The sequence below is a fragment of the Eumetopias jubatus genome, unplaced genomic scaffold (genome assembly GCF_037043125.1).
Source record: "Eumetopias jubatus isolate StellerSeaLion01/CBP00866 unplaced genomic scaffold, mEumJub1_p1.0 scaffold_12, whole genome shotgun sequence".
Classification (NCBI taxonomy): Eukaryota; Metazoa; Chordata; class Mammalia; order Carnivora; family Otariidae; genus Eumetopias; species Eumetopias jubatus.
In genome coordinates, this window is record NW_028274818.1 from 71,650,331 (window position 1) to 71,667,483 (window position 17,153).

Sequence of the window (17,153 nt, forward strand, 5' to 3'; positions counted from 1 at the left end):
CTGGATCAGGTCTGGGCCCCAAGGCCAGGTGTCCAGGTGTGCTCAGTAGACAAAGAGGCACTTTGAGCCCAGTTATGGGCAGTGGCAAGACAGGACATCCCCCCTGAGGGCTACCCAAATTTCTTAATGTCCTACCTCATCCTTTCTTTACATTTGAACACCCACCATTCCTAAGTTCCCTTCTGACTGTGCCTGCACTGGGATGAGCATCTTAGAGCCCAGGAGGCAGATCCCTGGCAGAAGTGGGGGTGATGCTCAGGTCAGAGCGGCGGGTCCCTCCAGTGTGTGGCTTGGGAAGGATGGGGTCCTATGGGAGAGGGTATGGTCTTGCCCTGGGCAGCGTTGGGGTGGGGGTGGGAGGGTGTCCAAACCCTGCTCTCAGCTTCATTCCAGACCCCAGCCCTTAGCCTGGTGACAGACAGAGGACCTGGGGGAGCTTTCCCAAGCGTTGGTCTGTTTTCTACCAGAGGGGAAGAGCAATGGAGCAGTTACCCCCAAAACCTGGACTGGGGACTTGCTGACTTGGAGTCTTAGTGTGTGGCAATGCTGACCACCCCCAACCCCCATTCTCCTCTTGTCCATAGAGACCTGAATCAAATCCTTCCCAACACCCACAGGAAAGAGGGACAGTCCCCAACCAGCAAGGCCAGAGCCAGAAAGGGTGGCTCGTTGGTCTAGGGGTATAATTCTCAATTAGGTTACAAGAGGTCTCAGGCTCAAATCCTAGATGAGCCCTACTTTTGAGAGTGTTTAGCAATTGTGGTGTTGCATTCACCACGACATGTGGTCATGCCCACCCAGGTTGTCACCCTCACCTACTCATAAGTCTGGTGCCCCCTGTACTGGGGGGCGTCCCCACATTGAGTGATGATATGCCCTGGAATCCCAGGTACACCCTGACCCCCAAAGGGACAACTTAGTAAAAGTTCAGCTCTTCAGGACTGTGCATGTGGCATCCGGCCGTGGTGTCCTTTGGCTGAGCACGTAATACCACTGGCTCCTTCCCTTGACTGAACCCAAGAGAAAACTGGAATGGGTGGCTTTTCTCTCATAGCGAGGTCCCAATCTCCGACAGACCCCTTTCTAAGGTTACTTTCCTCAAAGAGGAACTTGAGGAATAAAGCGGCTGGAGAACCCAGTGTAAGGAGGGGACGTCATTCATCACCTGTGATGGCTTCGGCAAGATGACAGGTTGCCCCTCCCCAGCCGCACTGTTGGTGCGTTTAAGGGATTGTACCTAAGTTAAACATACCAGGAATTGCGCAGAGGTGCCAGAGGTTTGTACAAAGTCTCGGTTCAAAAGGACGCCCAACGTGGGGCTCGAACCCACGACCCTGAGATTAAGAGTCTCATGCTCTACCGACTGAGCTAGTCGGGCAAGTGTAAACAAAATCGCAGTGGTTGAGTTTCAGAATGTGATCCGCTGCGCACGGGACAAAATGGCCGGGCGGAGCCAGTCCTGGGGACGGCGGGGACGTGGCCACCTCTGGAGTCCCTTCCGGGCACCCTGCGTGTGGGAACTGCTCAGAATCGGCGGCGTCCCCGCCCGGCCGGGGAGCAGGCCCGAGCGGGTGGAGGCTGAGGCGCGACCCTGACCCACACACAGACAGGTGGGCTCCGCGGCCGCCGGGGGGCGCTGCAGCGCGGACGGGACTCAAAGCCCACTGGCGCCCGCGGACCCCTCTACCCAGGGACGTGCGGCATGGAGATGGAGAAATGCGACGGGACCCATCCTCCCTTATGTAATCGAGCAAACCTGTGTACTTAAAATAATCGTGAGACCCACCAGATTCCACTTGTTCGCATGAAAACTCCCACTTCCTTTGAATGATCTAAAAATCAATGTATTTTTATTTAAAATTCTAAAAATATATATTTCGCCCCACGCCTTCTTGGTCGGCCCTCGGGCGATGCTGAGCTGCTGGAACCTGCCACCTGGCAGTGGATGGAGGAAGGCTCTGGAGACCCCGGGGTGCCTGCCGTGACACCCGCCTCCTTCTCTCTGCCTCCGGATCCAGTCTCTCGGGATTTAGGGTCGAAAGCGAAGGCGACCCTGGAGGGAGAGGGTCGGTCCTTGTGGGTCTGCAGGCCTGAGCCCCAGGTGGGGTTTGGGTGGGGGCAGCCCCCACTGCGCCCCCGTCCTGGCCTGCTCTCCAGAGCAAGGAGGAACTTCAGATAAACGGGCTGGGAGTGGGACCAAGCAGTTCTCTGCTCCTCCCCTTCCCCAGGCTCTGGAGCTGGTGTGCCTCAGGGAATCTACTGAGGATCCCCTGAGATTTCAGACCCCACCCACTGCCGTGTGGACGCCTGGCCTGCATCCCGAATGCAGCCAACCAAGTGCAGAGAGGAGAAAGGAGGCAGCAGGGAACCTGCGCACAGACTAGGGAAGAGAGAATATAGACGGTAACATCCTTAATGGTGTTGGCTGTGTGCACGGCACTAGGGGTGCTTTAAAACAAAGGGACTTTATTTGTAGAGATATTTGCCGCCACCCCACCCCACCCCCCGCCGCAAAAGTGAAAAGCATTTATGGGTGAAGCAATAATATATGTGTTTTAAAATAAAAAAAGTGGAGGAAGGTGGGTTGTGCATACTCAGGGGCAGAGAGTTTGTGAGAGCTCTGTATTTCTGCTCAGTTTTGCTGTGAACCTAAAATTGTTCTAAAAAACAAAGTCTGTTTTTAAAAACTACACAGACATGGGCACCTGGCTGGCTCAGTTGGTAGAGCATGTGGCTTCTGATCTCAGGGTTGCAAGTTCAAGCCCTGTGTTGGGCACGGAGCCTATTTAAGATAATTTTAAGAAATACACAGATAAAGTCCCACTGCTATTTCTTCCAATACATTTAGCCCCGTCTTGCTTCTCTTTTTGGGTCTCCAGCTACTCCAACATAAGATACTTTGTTAAAGTTCCACAAATCCTTGAGGCTCTGTCCTTCCCTCCTTCCTTCCTCTTTCTCTTCCTTCCTTTCCTCTGAAGTCTATTTTCCGTGTTCTTTAGATTGGGTCGTTTCTGTCGTTCTATCTGAATTCACTGATTCTTTCTTCCGTCTTGTCCATGTGTTTGCCATTAGGCTTTTAATTTCATTTGCTGCATTCTTCAGCTCTAAGTTTTCCATGTGGTTTTTCTTTACATTTTCTGTTTCTTTGACACTTTCAACTTTTAAATTTGTTTCAAGCAGGTTCTTTAAAGCTTCTTCAAACATTTTTAGGATGGCTTCTTTCCCACCTCTCCCCTCCCTTTCAGACAGTTCCAAAATCTGTGTCCGTGTCTTTCAAGCACCCTTTCTCCTTCAAGTTGAGATTCTCCTGGTTCTTAGTATGACCAGCGATTTTCAGTTGCATCTTGGACATTTTCCTTATTATGCTTTGAAACTCTAGATCTTATTTACGTCTTCTATAATTCTACAGTGGGCCCCTGTGGTGGAAGAGGACTCCACCTTTTTGTTGGGGGGGCAGTTCACACAAGGTGGGGCCTCCTGATTGCCAGGCAGGAATGAGAGTTCAGGCTCCCCATGAGGCTTCTGCTGTCACCTCCTGGCTGGGGGGAGGTGGGGCAGCCCACCAGACAAAGAGAACTTTGGGGCAACATTAGAGGCTGCAGTGAAGCCCAGCATCCGAGGCTGCTGCTGGGCACTGGGCCACAGGCCGAAGTGGTCCTGCAGTTTTTGTTCAGGTCCCAGAAAGGGAAAGGGGAGGTGAGGAGAACCTGGGGCTGAAGTCAAAGTGTCCATTTCGTGAGCTGCATGGTCAGGGCAGGCTCTACCCGGTCGCCTTATTCTCCCCTTCTGCAGTGGGACGGCGGGGAAGGGTGTGGGGGGGGGTTGGGGGGGCGGGGGGGGTCCCAGGAGGCTCTCTGAACCCGCACTGGTCATTAACACAAGGGGCAATGCGGGCGTCAGTCAGAGTCTGGCTCACCCGGAACATATTTGGGGGGCTTCCCGGCCTGGTCTGGGTCCTCCTGCCCCTCGGGCGGGAGAAGGTCCCGGGCTTCTCAGCCCAGCCGTTCTGGCTCAGCGCTCCCCCTGGTGGCCAGGCAGGGAAAACCACCTGGGAGTGCAGGAGCTGCAGGGGGTGCGCGAAGGGCGAGGGAGTCCGGGGCGGAAGCTGCGGCGTCCTACGTGCCTGTGGTCTGGCTGCTCCTGGAGATCACTCTCTGCAGGCCTCGGCTCCCTAAACTCAATGTGGAGCTCAAATTTAGGCCTCAGAGATTAAGGAACTCTGGCCTTTCCAGTTGGGGTAGCGCGCTGAGTGGGCGGTGGTACATCAGGCCGATTTTGTTCCTGCAGGTGGCCCTGGGAGGCTCCGGGAGCGTTTGTGGAAAGAAAAAAAGCTAGGGCTCGTCCGGGATTTGAACCCGGGACCTCTCGCACCCTAAGCGAGAATCATACCCCTAGACCAACGAGCCACCCCTAGTCGTTGTTTATTTCTACTTGTTTCTAGTTATATTCACACCCTAGTTAATCGCCTTCCCCCACGCAGTGGTTAAGTGACTCCGGCTCCCCGGCCCCCGCGCCCGTACCACCCCCCCGGAGGCAGGATGCACCTTGGCCTCTTTTTGTAGTACTTGCCTTTGATACTTAAGAGTAGCAGGGAGGTAGAAAGAGCTCGTGTCTTTGCCGGGCTAGCTCAGTCGGTAGAGCATGAGACTCTTAATCTCAGGGTCGTGGGTTCGAGCCCCACGTCGGGCGTGCGGTTTTGACTGCTAAAGAGGCCTTAAAAGGACTCAATGCAAGGAAACTATTTCCTATCATTTACAGAAGTTTTAACAACCTAGGCCAGTGGCAGATGCTTCCAGAGAGACTTCTGCAACTCGATGTGGCCTTCCGAAGCCTCGTACCTTCTCCGTGCTTGAATGAAGCAATGTAAATACTTGGGGCCTCCAGCCAGCATTTGAATACCTGGCCCGAGAAGACACATAGCTGTATCTTTTCTTAGATTAGTAATTTGAGAATGCCTGCGCCGCCACATTTGACTGAGGAACAGGATTCAAACCCAGAGCTCCAAGTCTGTGTGTGTTGTGGGGTGTGAGGAGGGGGCACGACTCTCTAGGTCCTGAGTGGGGCTCCTAGGAGGAAGCTCCCAAGCAGGACCACCCCAGTGCCTTAGGAGGGACTGCTCAGAATTTCCCTCCCGTATCCCGACCTGGAGGTCAGTGGCCTCTCATTTAGAGGGCTTCTGAACTTTGCTCCACTCTCCCCAGTGAAAGGGAAGTGGAGGGGGGGAGTTTTGTTTTCCATTTTGGGGGAGAGGTCTGAGAAGGAGGGTATAGGGTTCCCATCAGCTGACTTTCTTGTATTCTCTTGCAACAGTTTATGCTGTTAAAAAGGCCTGGCTCAGTGTTTGATAGGACCGGGTTTTCTTTCTTTTTTGGTGGGAACTGAGGCTACTCTGGGGGAGACACCACAGCAGCTGATTCACCCCTCCCCTGGACACTGGAGCTCCAGGTCTTGGTCCTGTGGCTGGGACTCCTACCAGAAGTCTCCACATCTCTCCCTTCAGGGCACTCTTAGTCTCGAGAATCTTTCCTGGTGTTTTTAGGGTTAAAGAAAGCTCAGTTTACTGGGTACTTAGGTCCATACACCTTAGTCGCTTTTTGGGAAAAAAAGTCTTACCAACCCAGTACCTCTGATAGTTTCCCATGGCCACCATAACAAGTTACCACAATCTGAGCAACTTAGAACAGAAGAAATGTGTTTTCTCGCACTTCTGGAGACCAAAGTCTAAGGTTAAGGTATCATCTGGCCACCCTTTCCACTCTCGTTAAAGACTCTAGGGAAGACCCCTTCCTTGCCTCTTCGAGCTTCTGGTGGCTCGGGCCATCTTTGGCTTAAGGGCCCATCACTCCAGTCTCTGCCTTCATTATCATATAGCTTTCTTCTCTCCATGAGCCTCTGTGTTTCATATAATCATATCATCTTTTTATAAAGACACCAGTCATTGGGCCAGCGCACACCCTATTCGAGGATGATCTCACCTTCATTAATTCTGTGTGCAAAGACCTTACCTTCTGAGGTTCTGAGCGGCCATAATGTTAGGAGAATACCATTCAACCCTGTACAGTACATTTTTGAAAAAAATGGTAATTTTATATTCTTTTAAATTTTTTAAAAATTTTGCTTAAGTAATCTCTACCCCCAATGTGAGGCTCAAACTCACAACCCCAGGATCAAGAGTCAGATGATCTACTGATTGAACCAGCCAGGCACCCCTACATTCTTTTTAAATAATAATTCTTTTTTACTGGAATATGTGCCCTTGGTGGGCCCTGTACTGCTTCTCCAGCCTTGGAATCAGATGGCTAGTCTCTGAGTTCCTATTCCACGTCAATTTTCTTGCACTGCTTACACAGATACTCCAGAAAACCCAGCTTTGCAAAAATACAGCATTGTCAAAAGTTGAAACTCAACTGCCTTGAGCTAGTAGTTCACAGAATACAGTGTCTGATGGATGAGTATTGCTGTTTCCCTCAAAACTTTAAGATATCCCTGGGAATTTTAAAATACTATAAAGGTACCTCTGGACACAGTTTGGGAACCACAGAACCAAGCCAAAAGCATCACCTTGAGGACAGAGGTTGTGTGCTTTAGGAACAGAAGTAGCCGGCATCCGAGCAAGCTCATGCTGGTGGTTCCTTGGGCGGAGGTTTAGGGTGATTGTTTTGGAAGTGGCTGCACCCTGAGCCCAGTCCCACTTGAGGGTCCTGCCAATGTCTGAGTGACACCTTGACCCAGGCCAACCGCTTAGCCATCCCCAATACTGAGGGCTCAAAACCCCAGGTATTCCTCCCTCTTGGTCTGAAAAAACACCACAGCTAGGCCCCACACTGCCTACTTCAGCAAAGGAGGCCTCTTCCGATTGAATTCAGGACCTCTCACATCTAAAACAAGAACAACATCCTTAGGCCAAAAAAAAGTGCCTTTAGTTGGTGATCCTTGGTGGCTCTAACTTCTCTCCCTCACTTGTCTGACATACTAACTCAATATCCCTTCATGGGTGAGACAGGGCTTGGCCAGGGACGAGTGTGCCCTCATATCTGCAGTCCGGGATGCCGACTCTGGATCTTGTTCTAAGACAAATCCTCTGGAGATGCTCCCAGTGCTGGGCACCCTGTGCCCAGCAGCTTCCCTCCATCCCAGAATGCTGGGATCTGCTGTCAAGGGAAACAACATCTGTCTTTCCTCCCCTGCCCATGCTCCGTGCCAAATGGTGGGGATGAGGGTAGGGGTAGGGAGGGGAGGACACAGGGACAGTCTAAGCAGAGGGCAAGTGCAGGTCCAGGCCTGCTCTGCAGACTGGAGGGGGTTTTAATCCCCATCATGTGTAATGATGGGTCTCTGGGTCCCTGTTCCTTCCTGGCCTTGGGTGGACTTTGGCCCCCTCAGGGGGCAACAACCTGACCATCTGGAAAAGAAAAAGAACCAGAAAGGGCTCGTCCAGGATTTGAACTCGGGACCTCTCGCACCCAAAGTGAGAATCATACCCCTAAACCAAAGATCCAAACTGACCCCATTCTCTCTTTTTGATTCTGTCCACTTGCTTTCCCCTGGCCCAGGGACAGCAGTGTGTCAGATGCCCACCTGGTGGCGGGAGGATTCCGTTCACCTTCCAGAAAAGAGCTAGGTTCGATACTGCCAGGCCCAGAGTCCCAAGGATCAGTTATCCCCAGAGCCTCTGTCACCAGGAACTCCCTCCAGGGCCGAGGCTCAGGAACTTGGGCCGCCTTGGAGCTGGGGGGCGGGGGTGGCTCCAGGACCGCCTGGAGGTTCCCTGGGGGACTCAAACCGGAGACTAGGGCGGTCCCGCCCTCCCATGGGGAAGCCCGGGCTGTGAGCCTCGCGCCAAAGCTGTGTCTCCTCCGCTCACAGAAAGGGGGACTAGGGTCCGGGGCAGACTCAGAGGCTCCTGGCTTCAGCCAAGCCCATCCTCTTGTGGGCTTAGCCCCCAAAGCCCCTGAGCGGCTCTGGGTCCCCCGAAATCCCTTTCTTTGTCCCGGCATTGGGCACAGTCCGGCAACCCTCCCCCCGCGGTGGCATCCCTGGCTGGATGGTTGCGTGGGGCCTCGAGGCGCCGCGCCCATTTTCCCTCGTGGATGGGCGGTCGTTCTGGAAACCGACTGGAAAGGAAGAGGTGGCTCCAACCGGACCTTGCGCAGTAACCCCCCCCACTCCGCCCCAGGGCACTGGGGGCCTCCCCTGCAGCAGGTCCTCTGGGTCTTCCTGGTTCACGCTCCACTGCCCGCCCCAAAGCCAGGCGTGGGGTGGGGTGGAGGGTATGCGGAGTAGAGACGGGGGAGGAGACGTTGGGAGTTTGAAAGTAAGACTCCTCCTGGATTTGGACCCAGAGGCCCAGGGGGACTCATACTCTGGGGACCACTATAGAGAAGGGCACCTTGTTCCACTTACCTCTAGTGACCTTGACCTCCACTACCCTGTCCTCCCAGTCTGCAAGAGGGTGCAGAGCTTCCCGAGTCCCACCTGAGGGGTGGGACGGTTGTGGGGAAGCCTTGGTTCCACCCCAGAGCTGGGAGGGAAGAAGGCGCTTTAGCACTGCCCTCGCCAGTGTGTGGGGTCCTGGACAAAGGGCTTGTGGAGTTTTGGGGACTCGGTGCCACCCAGGAACCGGCTTCCCAGTGCCACTGGGCCCCTGGACCTCCTTCTGTTGTCCCTCTGTGTCAGCGTGCCTCCTTTCATGCCCATGTCCCGGAATTTCAGGCCAGGTGGTCCCACCCCCTCACAGCTTTCAATTCTGAGGTTCTCAGACAGTTTTCAGGCAGGGGAAATCCTACTGGAAACAGCACTGATCATGGGGAAGTTCAGTGGGAGAGAGGGCTTCTTGCCCCAGCACTGCCCACCTTTCCCTTTGAAGGAGAATAAAGGTAGTGTGCCTGGCTAGCTCAGTCGGTAGATCATGAGACTCTTAATCTCAGTGTCGTGGGTCTGAGCCCCACATTGGGCACATAGCTTTTTACAAGCCCAGGTGAATAGAAGTAATGGTTTCAGGTGCTCAGGCCTTAACCTTAAGGCAAGCAGTTAGCACAACTCAGATTTCAGGGCCTAATTCCGGGGGGACCCAAAGACCAAATCCCTGTGTTGGACCTGCAGCTGCCAGGGAAGACCCACAGCCTGGGACCAGGAGAAGGTGAGGCATTAGAGTTGCTCAGGAAGGGTTCTGAATCTAGTCCCTTCCACACAGATTGTGGACCTGAGTTGCTTTTGCATTATGGGATTTTAGTGTGTTTCTAGTCCATGGATGCACGGCAGGAATAGCATAGCTCTGGGGAGTCATTCCTGCAATTCAGGGTTCTCACACAGCACACTCAGATGCCCTCTACCGCCCCCGCCCCCGCCCCCCCCATGGGTGAGCATATTTCCTAACTATTTTGAGGAGACTAGGACTGCCCAATTGCCTGGTCCCCTGGAGTGGATGTGGTCCTTGGATCTGACTCCTTGGACCTTCCCAGAGTGGGTGCAGATGTGAATTAAATATAAAGGAGTGAAATCCCTTGCCTCCTGATTCTGGGCTTCTGAGTTCATTAGAGATGCACAGACTGCAATTCTCCCCTCTCCCCAGTTCCCTCACAAGTGCAAGGAATTCAGTCATGTGAAAATTACCTTGAGTTTCAATCACAGACCAAGGACAGCTTGCCGGGTCCCAATGCAGTCTTTCCCAGCTGGGATCAGGGGCAGGGCTCTGGTCTTTCCCAGGTGGTGGGGATGGGTTGGAGAGACGGGGAGGGGCTGGAGCTATGGAAGCATGGGGGACCCACCAGCCCTCATGCTCAGGGTCATATAACAGAATTCACAGGCGGGGGCAACCGGACTTTTGCACCCAGGAGGGTCTGTCTGATCATCCCTAGACTGTGAGAAGAAACCTGGAGACCTTCCATAGCACCTGGGCTGTGGAGAGCCAGATGTTTCCATGTGCACGAATGCAACTGATGCAGGTTGGACCCAGAGGGGGTCTCACAGGACCAGCCAAGAGGGTCCTTGGCTTCATGCAGCATAGAAACCAAACATGAGCAGAGAGGAAGTGAGAGCAGAGTTTGTTGAAGACATAGAGTAGTTATGGACAGAATGTCCGGTAGACAGAAGGGAAAGAAGAGTGAGTCTTGTCTTTGCTTGGGGCCTAGGGTTTTATTGAGGTGGTTCCATGCATGTGTCTTCTCAGGCATCCAGAACACAGAGGAGTGTTTAAAGGTTCCCCATAAGTCGCTTATGCCCTGAAGCCAGGGGTCTTGATGAGTCAGTGGTCTTGGAAAACATTCATGACAACTCCCCTTGGGGCACAGTTTCACTCCTTAGATGTTATCTGTTGTGCTAGAAGACTCCAAAGAAATAATTAACTCCTTGACCTTCACAAGGAGAACATACATTATCTGTCTTATAAGGTGTGTATAAGGCAGAGGTGTGGGTCCTATCAAGAATAGAAACAGGAAAAGGAGTGAAAAAAGTGGTTTTTCATGGGGTCCCTTTAATTTCTCTGTCTCACAGCCATGCAGGTGACATCCCCAGTCCTCTAAAATACCTGATGGAGCCCTAACCAGCCAAGGTATGACCTTGGAGCAGGATTCAAACCTAAATCTCAGGGGCTTTAGAGTGGCTCTGGGTCCATTTCCCAGGAGAGGCAGGGGTGGAGGTGCAGAGACAGAGGTGGGAGGGCCAGAGGCTGGGACAACTGGCTGTGGGTACTGCACCAGCCCCACATCCTGATGGAAAGCCTCTAGTCAGTTTGTGAAACTGCCCCAAAGGATTAATGACGTTAAAACTGTCACCAGCAAGACTCCCAGTGACAGCCAGGAGCTCCAGCCAGCCTAGACCAGTTTGAGCTCCACCACTGACTCACACCTGTGCAGATGGACCATGGAGCATATGGCAGTGACCTCTACCTCATTATAATGTTACACTCTCCCCCCTCCCAGGAGGAGCACAGGCTTCATTAGCATAACATAGGACACAGTATAGTCATGTTTTCTAAGTACACCGACACATTATGCCTGTCCTCCTCTACATGCCTACACGTGGGAACAAAACTCCTCTTTCTGAATATTCATCCTAACCCTAAATAAAGGAAACCCACCCACCCCCACTTGGGGAGTCATGGCTTTAGAAGTTATTCCCCACGATCTCCTTATTTGCTGCAAATAAAGTTTCCTTTGTGTGACAACTCCCGATAGTGTAGGGTCTACCTGTAAGTCACTAAGGAGCAAACTCACGTGACCCAACCTCTGAGAGTTGCAGAGCCAGGGTTGAGCTGGGGGCCAATGCACCTTCTTCTGTCTCAAATTAGCCAGCCTGGGCATTTCCCAGGGAGAAAGGTCCATCGCTTCCCCAGCATGATTGTCCTCACTTCTTTTAAAAAGATTGGAGCAGTAAAATAAGGGTGAGCTGGATTTATTCCAGGAATGCAAGGTTGGTTTTATGCTCAAGGAAGTCTGTCAAAGTAGTCAATCATATTGATGGACTGAAAAAGAAAAGTCACATGATCTTCATAAATGTTTGTAAAAACACTTGATGCAATTCACACCTGTATTATCACACCTGGTTTTTATTTTCTGTGTTCTATGATTTGACATCTGGGGGTGGGGAACTTGCTAGCTGAGGAGACTGCCCCTGCTCCCCAGCTAGCTAATTCCTAGAGATAGTAAACAATTTGCCTGCTAATAGGCCTTTCAGATGCAAACCAACCAATTCTGAGTCCATATGCCCACCCACCTACCTCCTTACCTGATACACCAACCCGTATTTCCCCTGCCCTAAATCACCAGGGTCAGATACCAGACAACTAGGGACAGCCACTATGTCCCATATCATACCGAGTTATTCAATCTAGCCAATCCTAAACTGTTTACCCTGCCTTGACTTACCTTTCCCACGGAAACAATTTCTCAGAACTGCGGAAGGCTCCCAAGGGGGTTGTCGCCAACCCCCTGCGGCTTGGGGATCAATAAGGGAGAACCAGAACCCGCTACTGGCGGGCACTTCCTTCCCCCGCGCCCAGACTGGCAGCCCTGGAGCTGGGCGCATAACATGGAACCATCACCTCTTCCTTCCCCTTTCCTCCTCAAGAGATTCGAGGGCACACACCTACTTGATGCCAGTCCCCTTCCTCTGGTCTCTTCCCCAGCCACCATCCACAGTCCCCACAGCCGGCACCGCCTGAAGCCTCGGGTTCCCCTGCAGAGGGAGTGCTCTTTCAGCTCGGGGCCTCCGGCTCATCCAAGCCTCTCGTCTTCCCTCCCCCACAATATGCTCCCCACTCCCCTGGGGGCAGGAATCGATCCGACTCCGCGGATCCATCATCCTGGGACTGGGCTGCTCTGCCTCTGCCCACCTAGGTCCACAGGGTCTTCCCACGGTCACCCCAGCGCTCAGCCCCACGCCTGGTTTCCAGGAGCGGCTCAGCCTATCCGGGAATGAACCGGGGCCACGCGCGATACAAACAGTTGTGGGGGAAGCGTTAGAAGGTGCTGTTGTGTGCGAGGCTCGTTGGTCTAGGGGTATGATTCTCGCTTCGGGTGCGAGAGGTCCCGGGTTCAAATCCCGGACGAGCCCAAGGCATGCGTCCCGGCTCTCTAGCCTTATTTTACACGGGAACATCGAGTTCAGGATGGGCTCTCATCCCACCTGGCGTATTGCGCTCCGCTTCGGGCCCAACCCGGGGACCAGAAGGGGACAGACCGCTTGCTGCGTACGGGCTGTTTTGGGCGAGCGGTGGGGCTTCGGGGTACAGGCCGGCCCCTTCGGGTACGGAGGAGCCACAATCAACTTCGCACTCAGCCCGCCTGCGTATGCCGCAGGAGCATCCCAGCCCGCGCCCAGCTCCTCTCCACTCTGTGACCCCCTACGGCGTTCCCCGCGCAGACACGTTTCCTCCCGCCCTCCCGACTGAGATGTGCTGCTCTAAGTGTAAAATGCACGTCGGGTTTTGAAGACGCGTTCCCAGAAATGTAAGCTATCTTACTACGTGTTGAAATGATATTTTGGATATACTGGGTTATATAAAATATATTATTACCATTAATTTTAACTGTTTCTTTTTACTTATTGTTATTATTTTTTAATGTGCTACTAGAAAATTTTAATTGGAAGATGCGGCTCGTATTTGTGGCCTGCAATAATGGACCGCGCTGAGCCAGAGGCATGACTCTGGTTGTGGGGGATAGAGATCCTGGGTCCAAATGCTGACTGAGCTCAGGATTGTTCCTTCCGGTTCAGGGACCACAGCACGGGGGAGGAGGGGGGTGTGGCATCCTCCCAGCCCGGATTCTGGGCTCTGGACAAGACGCTTAGCCATGCAGCCTTACTTTCACCAACTGTTAAACGGGGACAGTTCTGATTCAGAAGGATTTATTTAAAAGATGGTCTTTTCTGCCACTGATCTGTAGTGCAAACTTTTTCACAAATCAAGAGTCTGAGTATATGTTGTTTTAATACTTCACTGCTTTGTTCCATGTTACCCTTATGCCCAAACCAGTTTAGCTTTGTGGGTAAGCCTTGATATCCAGGAGTGTTAGTCTCTCAAATTTATTTTGGTTATTATTGACCCTTGGCACTGTCTTGTAAGTGTGAGAATCAGCTTGTCAGTTTACACAAAAATAGTGATTGGGATTTTGATTGATACAGCATTGATTCTGTAGATCAGTTCTGGGTGATTTGACATCATTACAATATTGAGGCTTTCAAGTCATAAACATGATGTATTTCTTCTTTATTAAGGTCTTCTTTAACTTACAATAGTGTTTTATATTTTTCTGAGATAGGTTTTGTACATCTTTCATTAGAATTTTTGCTAGGTATTTGATGTTGTTGATACTATGGTAAATTATATCACTTTGGATATACTTTTCTAATTTTTGCAGATATATGAAAATACAATCAGTTTTTATGTACTAATCTTGGATTCAGTGACATTGTGAAACTCACATATTAATTCTAATCTATAGAATTTTCTATATATTCAGGCATGTCATCTGTGAATAATGGCAGTATTACTTAATTACTTCCCATCCTTAGCTATACCTTTTAATTACTTATCTTATTGCACTAACTAGAACCTCCAATAAAATAGAAATGTGATAGAAGGCATTCTGGTTTTGTTCCAGAGTTTGCCCAGAGAAGTTTTCAAAATTCTATTAAATATGCTTGCTGCCTTTTATTTTTTTTTTAAGATTTTATTTATTTATTTGAAAGAGAGAGAGAATGAGAGAGAGCACGAGAGGGAAGAGGGTCAGAGGGAGAAGCAGACTCCCTGCTGAGCAGGGAGCCCGATGCGGGACTTGATCCCGGGACTCGATCCCGGGACTCCAGGATTATGACCTGAGCCGAAGGCAGTCGCTTAACCAACTGAGCCACCCAGGCGCCCCTGCCTTTTATTTTTTTATTATGTTGTGTTAATTTAAAACATTTTTATGTTGTGTTAATTTTTAAATTTTTTATTATGTTGTGTTATTTTTTAAATTTTTTATTATGTTGTGTTAATCTTTTTATTGTTGTGTTCATTTTTTAAATTTTTTATTATGTTGTGTTAATTTTTAAAAAATTTTTATTATGTTGTGTTAATTTTTAAAATTTTTTTATTGTTAATTTTTTTAATTAAAAATTTTTTTTATTATGCTGCCTTTTATTTTAATAGTTACCACTTGACAGTAATTGTTGCTGGGTAACACTGCCAAACTTAATGGTATAAAACAATATGTTTGGGGGCACTTGGGTGGCTCGGTCTTGAGCGTCAGACTCTTGCTTTGCTTGGGTGGTGATCTCAGGGTCCTGGGATGGAGCCCTGCCTCTGGCTCTGTGCTCTGCAGGGTCTCTGCTGGAGATTGTTTCCCTCTCTCTCCCTCCCTCTCTGCTCCTCCCCCTGCTCTCTGTCTCAGTCTCTCTCTCTAAGGTAAATGGGTGAAATCTTTAAATAAAATAAAACAGTATGTGTTTTATGCTTATGGATTCTTTGGGTCAGGAATTCAACAGGGAATAGCAGGTATAATCTGTACCTGTTAAATTGGAGTTTGTCTGGGAAAACTTGAAGTCTGATAACATCTGTTGACTCCTTTACTCACATGGCTGTTGCTGTTGTGTGAACAGCTCAGCTGGGACTGTGTAATGGAGCATCTACAAATGATTTCTACATGTGGCTTGGACTTCCTCATAGCACGGAAGCTCCAGGCTAACTGAATTTCTTACCTAGCAACTTTGGAACTCCCACATGCCTGTTCTAGTGAACAAGATGGGACTTGTGTCTCTCTTTAGGACCCAACCTTGACACTTCTACAGTTCCACGTCTGCTATGTATTTATTGGGTGAAGAAATCACTGAGACTCAAGGGGAAGCGATACAGACCTCACCTCTCAGTGGAAAGAGTGGCAAAGAACTTGTGGTCATTAAAGAAAACAGCTTTATTAAGCATAGGTGATATGTAACAGACTGCACACATTTAAAGCGAATAGTTTCATAAGTCTTTTTTTTAAAGATATTATTTATTTATTTGACAGAGACAGACACAGTGAGAGAGGGAACACAAGCAGGGGGAGTGGGAGAGGGAGAAGCAGGCCTCCCGCCAAGCAGGGAGCCCGATGCGGGACTCGATCCCAGGACCTGGAATCATGACCTGAGCTGAAGGGGCAGGTCATGACTGAGCCACCCAGGTTCCCCCAGTTTCATAAGTCTTGACATTCGTGTACAACCAAGCCATTACCACAGTCAAGGTAATGAGCATATTCATCACCTCCAAAAGCTTTTTATGGCTCTTTATCTCCCCTCCTACCTCTCAACACTAGTTTGCTGAAGTGTTTTTTTGTTTGTTTGTTTTTTTAATTAGGAAAGGACATTGGGCTTGTCAAATGCTTTTACTGCATGTACTGAGATGATTATATGGTCTTTCTTTTTTTAGTCATTAAATGTACATTGATTTTTACATGTAAACATTCTAGATTGATGGGGTTTTTTTTGTGAAATGTCAGAACTTTAAAGATTCTGCTCCTCTGTCTCCTAGCTTACATTATTTCTGAGGAGAAATCTGCTTTTATTCTTACCATTGTTCCTCTGTAAATAATGTATCTCATTTCTCTCACTGCTTTTAAGATTTTTCTCTTTATCACTCACTTTAAGCAATTTGATTGTGATATGCCTTGGTGTAGTTCCCTTTATATTTCTTGTGCCTGAGGTTTGTTCAGTTTTTTGGGGGTGTGTGTGTCTGTGGATTTATGGTTTTAGTCAAATTTGGAAATGTTTGTTATTATTTTTTCAAATATTTTTCTCTCTATCCCATTTAAATGTAGTCCAATTATGCACATCAGGCCACTTGAAATTGTCCCACAGCTCACTGATGTTTTGTTTCCAATCTTTCCTCTCTGTGGATTTTATTTTAATAATTTCTATTGCTCGGGGCACCTGGGTGGCTCAGTTGGTTAAGCAACTGCCTTTGGCTTGGGTCATGATCCTGGAGTCCCGGGATTGAGTCCCACATCGGGCTCCCTGCTCAGCAGGGGGTCTGCTTCTCCCTCTGACCCTCTTCCCTCTCGTGTTCTCTGTCTCTCATTCTCTCTCTCTCTCTCAAATAAATAAATAAAATAAAATCTTAAAAAAAATAATTTCTATTGCTATGCCTTCAAGTTCACTAATCTTTTCTTTTACCATGTCTAATCTGCCACTAATCTCATCCAGTGTACTTTTTACCTCAAATATTATAGTTTATTTATAGAGGTTAATATGGCTATTTTTTTGTTTATTTCTTCCACATCTCTACTTAACATATTCAATGTTTTCTCTAGCTTCTTGTATATAGAAATGTATTAATAGCCTTGTCTACTAATTCTATCATCTGCTTCATTTCTGAGTAGTGACTATTTTCTCCTGACTATGGGTATATTTTCCTGCTTCTTTTCATGTATGCTAATTTTTCATTGAATGCCAGATGTTTATAATCTTACTTTGTTGGGTGCTGGACATTTTTGTATTCCTATACATGTTCTTGAGCATTTTTCTAGGATGTGGTTAGTTTCCTTAGAAATGGCTTTATCTTTTGAAATCTTGCTTTTATGTATTTTTTAAGACTTGTATTTTTTAAAATTTTATTTATTTATTTATTTTAGCAATCTCTACACCCCAACATGGGGCTGGAACTCATAACCCTGAGATCAAGAGTCACATGCTCCCTG

General features: G+C 49.4%; 4 non-coding genes across 4 annotated transcripts; 2 read left to right on the top strand and 2 right to left on the bottom strand.

Annotated features, from left to right (window-relative positions):
- Positions 1–1,305: 1,305 nt before the first annotated feature.
- TRNAK-CUU (transfer RNA lysine (anticodon CUU)) lies at positions 1,306–1,378 on the bottom strand. Its single transcript has one exon. It is a non-coding gene; the product is annotated as a tRNA-Lys (tRNA).
- A 2,956-nt stretch (positions 1,379–4,334) lies between these two features.
- On the bottom strand, positions 4,335–4,406 carry TRNAP-AGG (transfer RNA proline (anticodon AGG)). Its single transcript has one exon. It is a non-coding gene; the product is annotated as a tRNA-Pro (tRNA).
- A 210-nt stretch (positions 4,407–4,616) lies between these two features.
- TRNAK-CUU (transfer RNA lysine (anticodon CUU)) lies at positions 4,617–4,689 on the top strand. The gene has a single exon. It is a non-coding gene; the product is annotated as a tRNA-Lys (tRNA).
- A 7,791-nt stretch (positions 4,690–12,480) lies between these two features.
- On the top strand, positions 12,481–12,552 carry TRNAP-CGG (transfer RNA proline (anticodon CGG)). Its single transcript has one exon. It is a non-coding gene; the product is annotated as a tRNA-Pro (tRNA).
- The last annotated feature ends 4,601 nt before the right edge of the window (positions 12,553–17,153 follow it).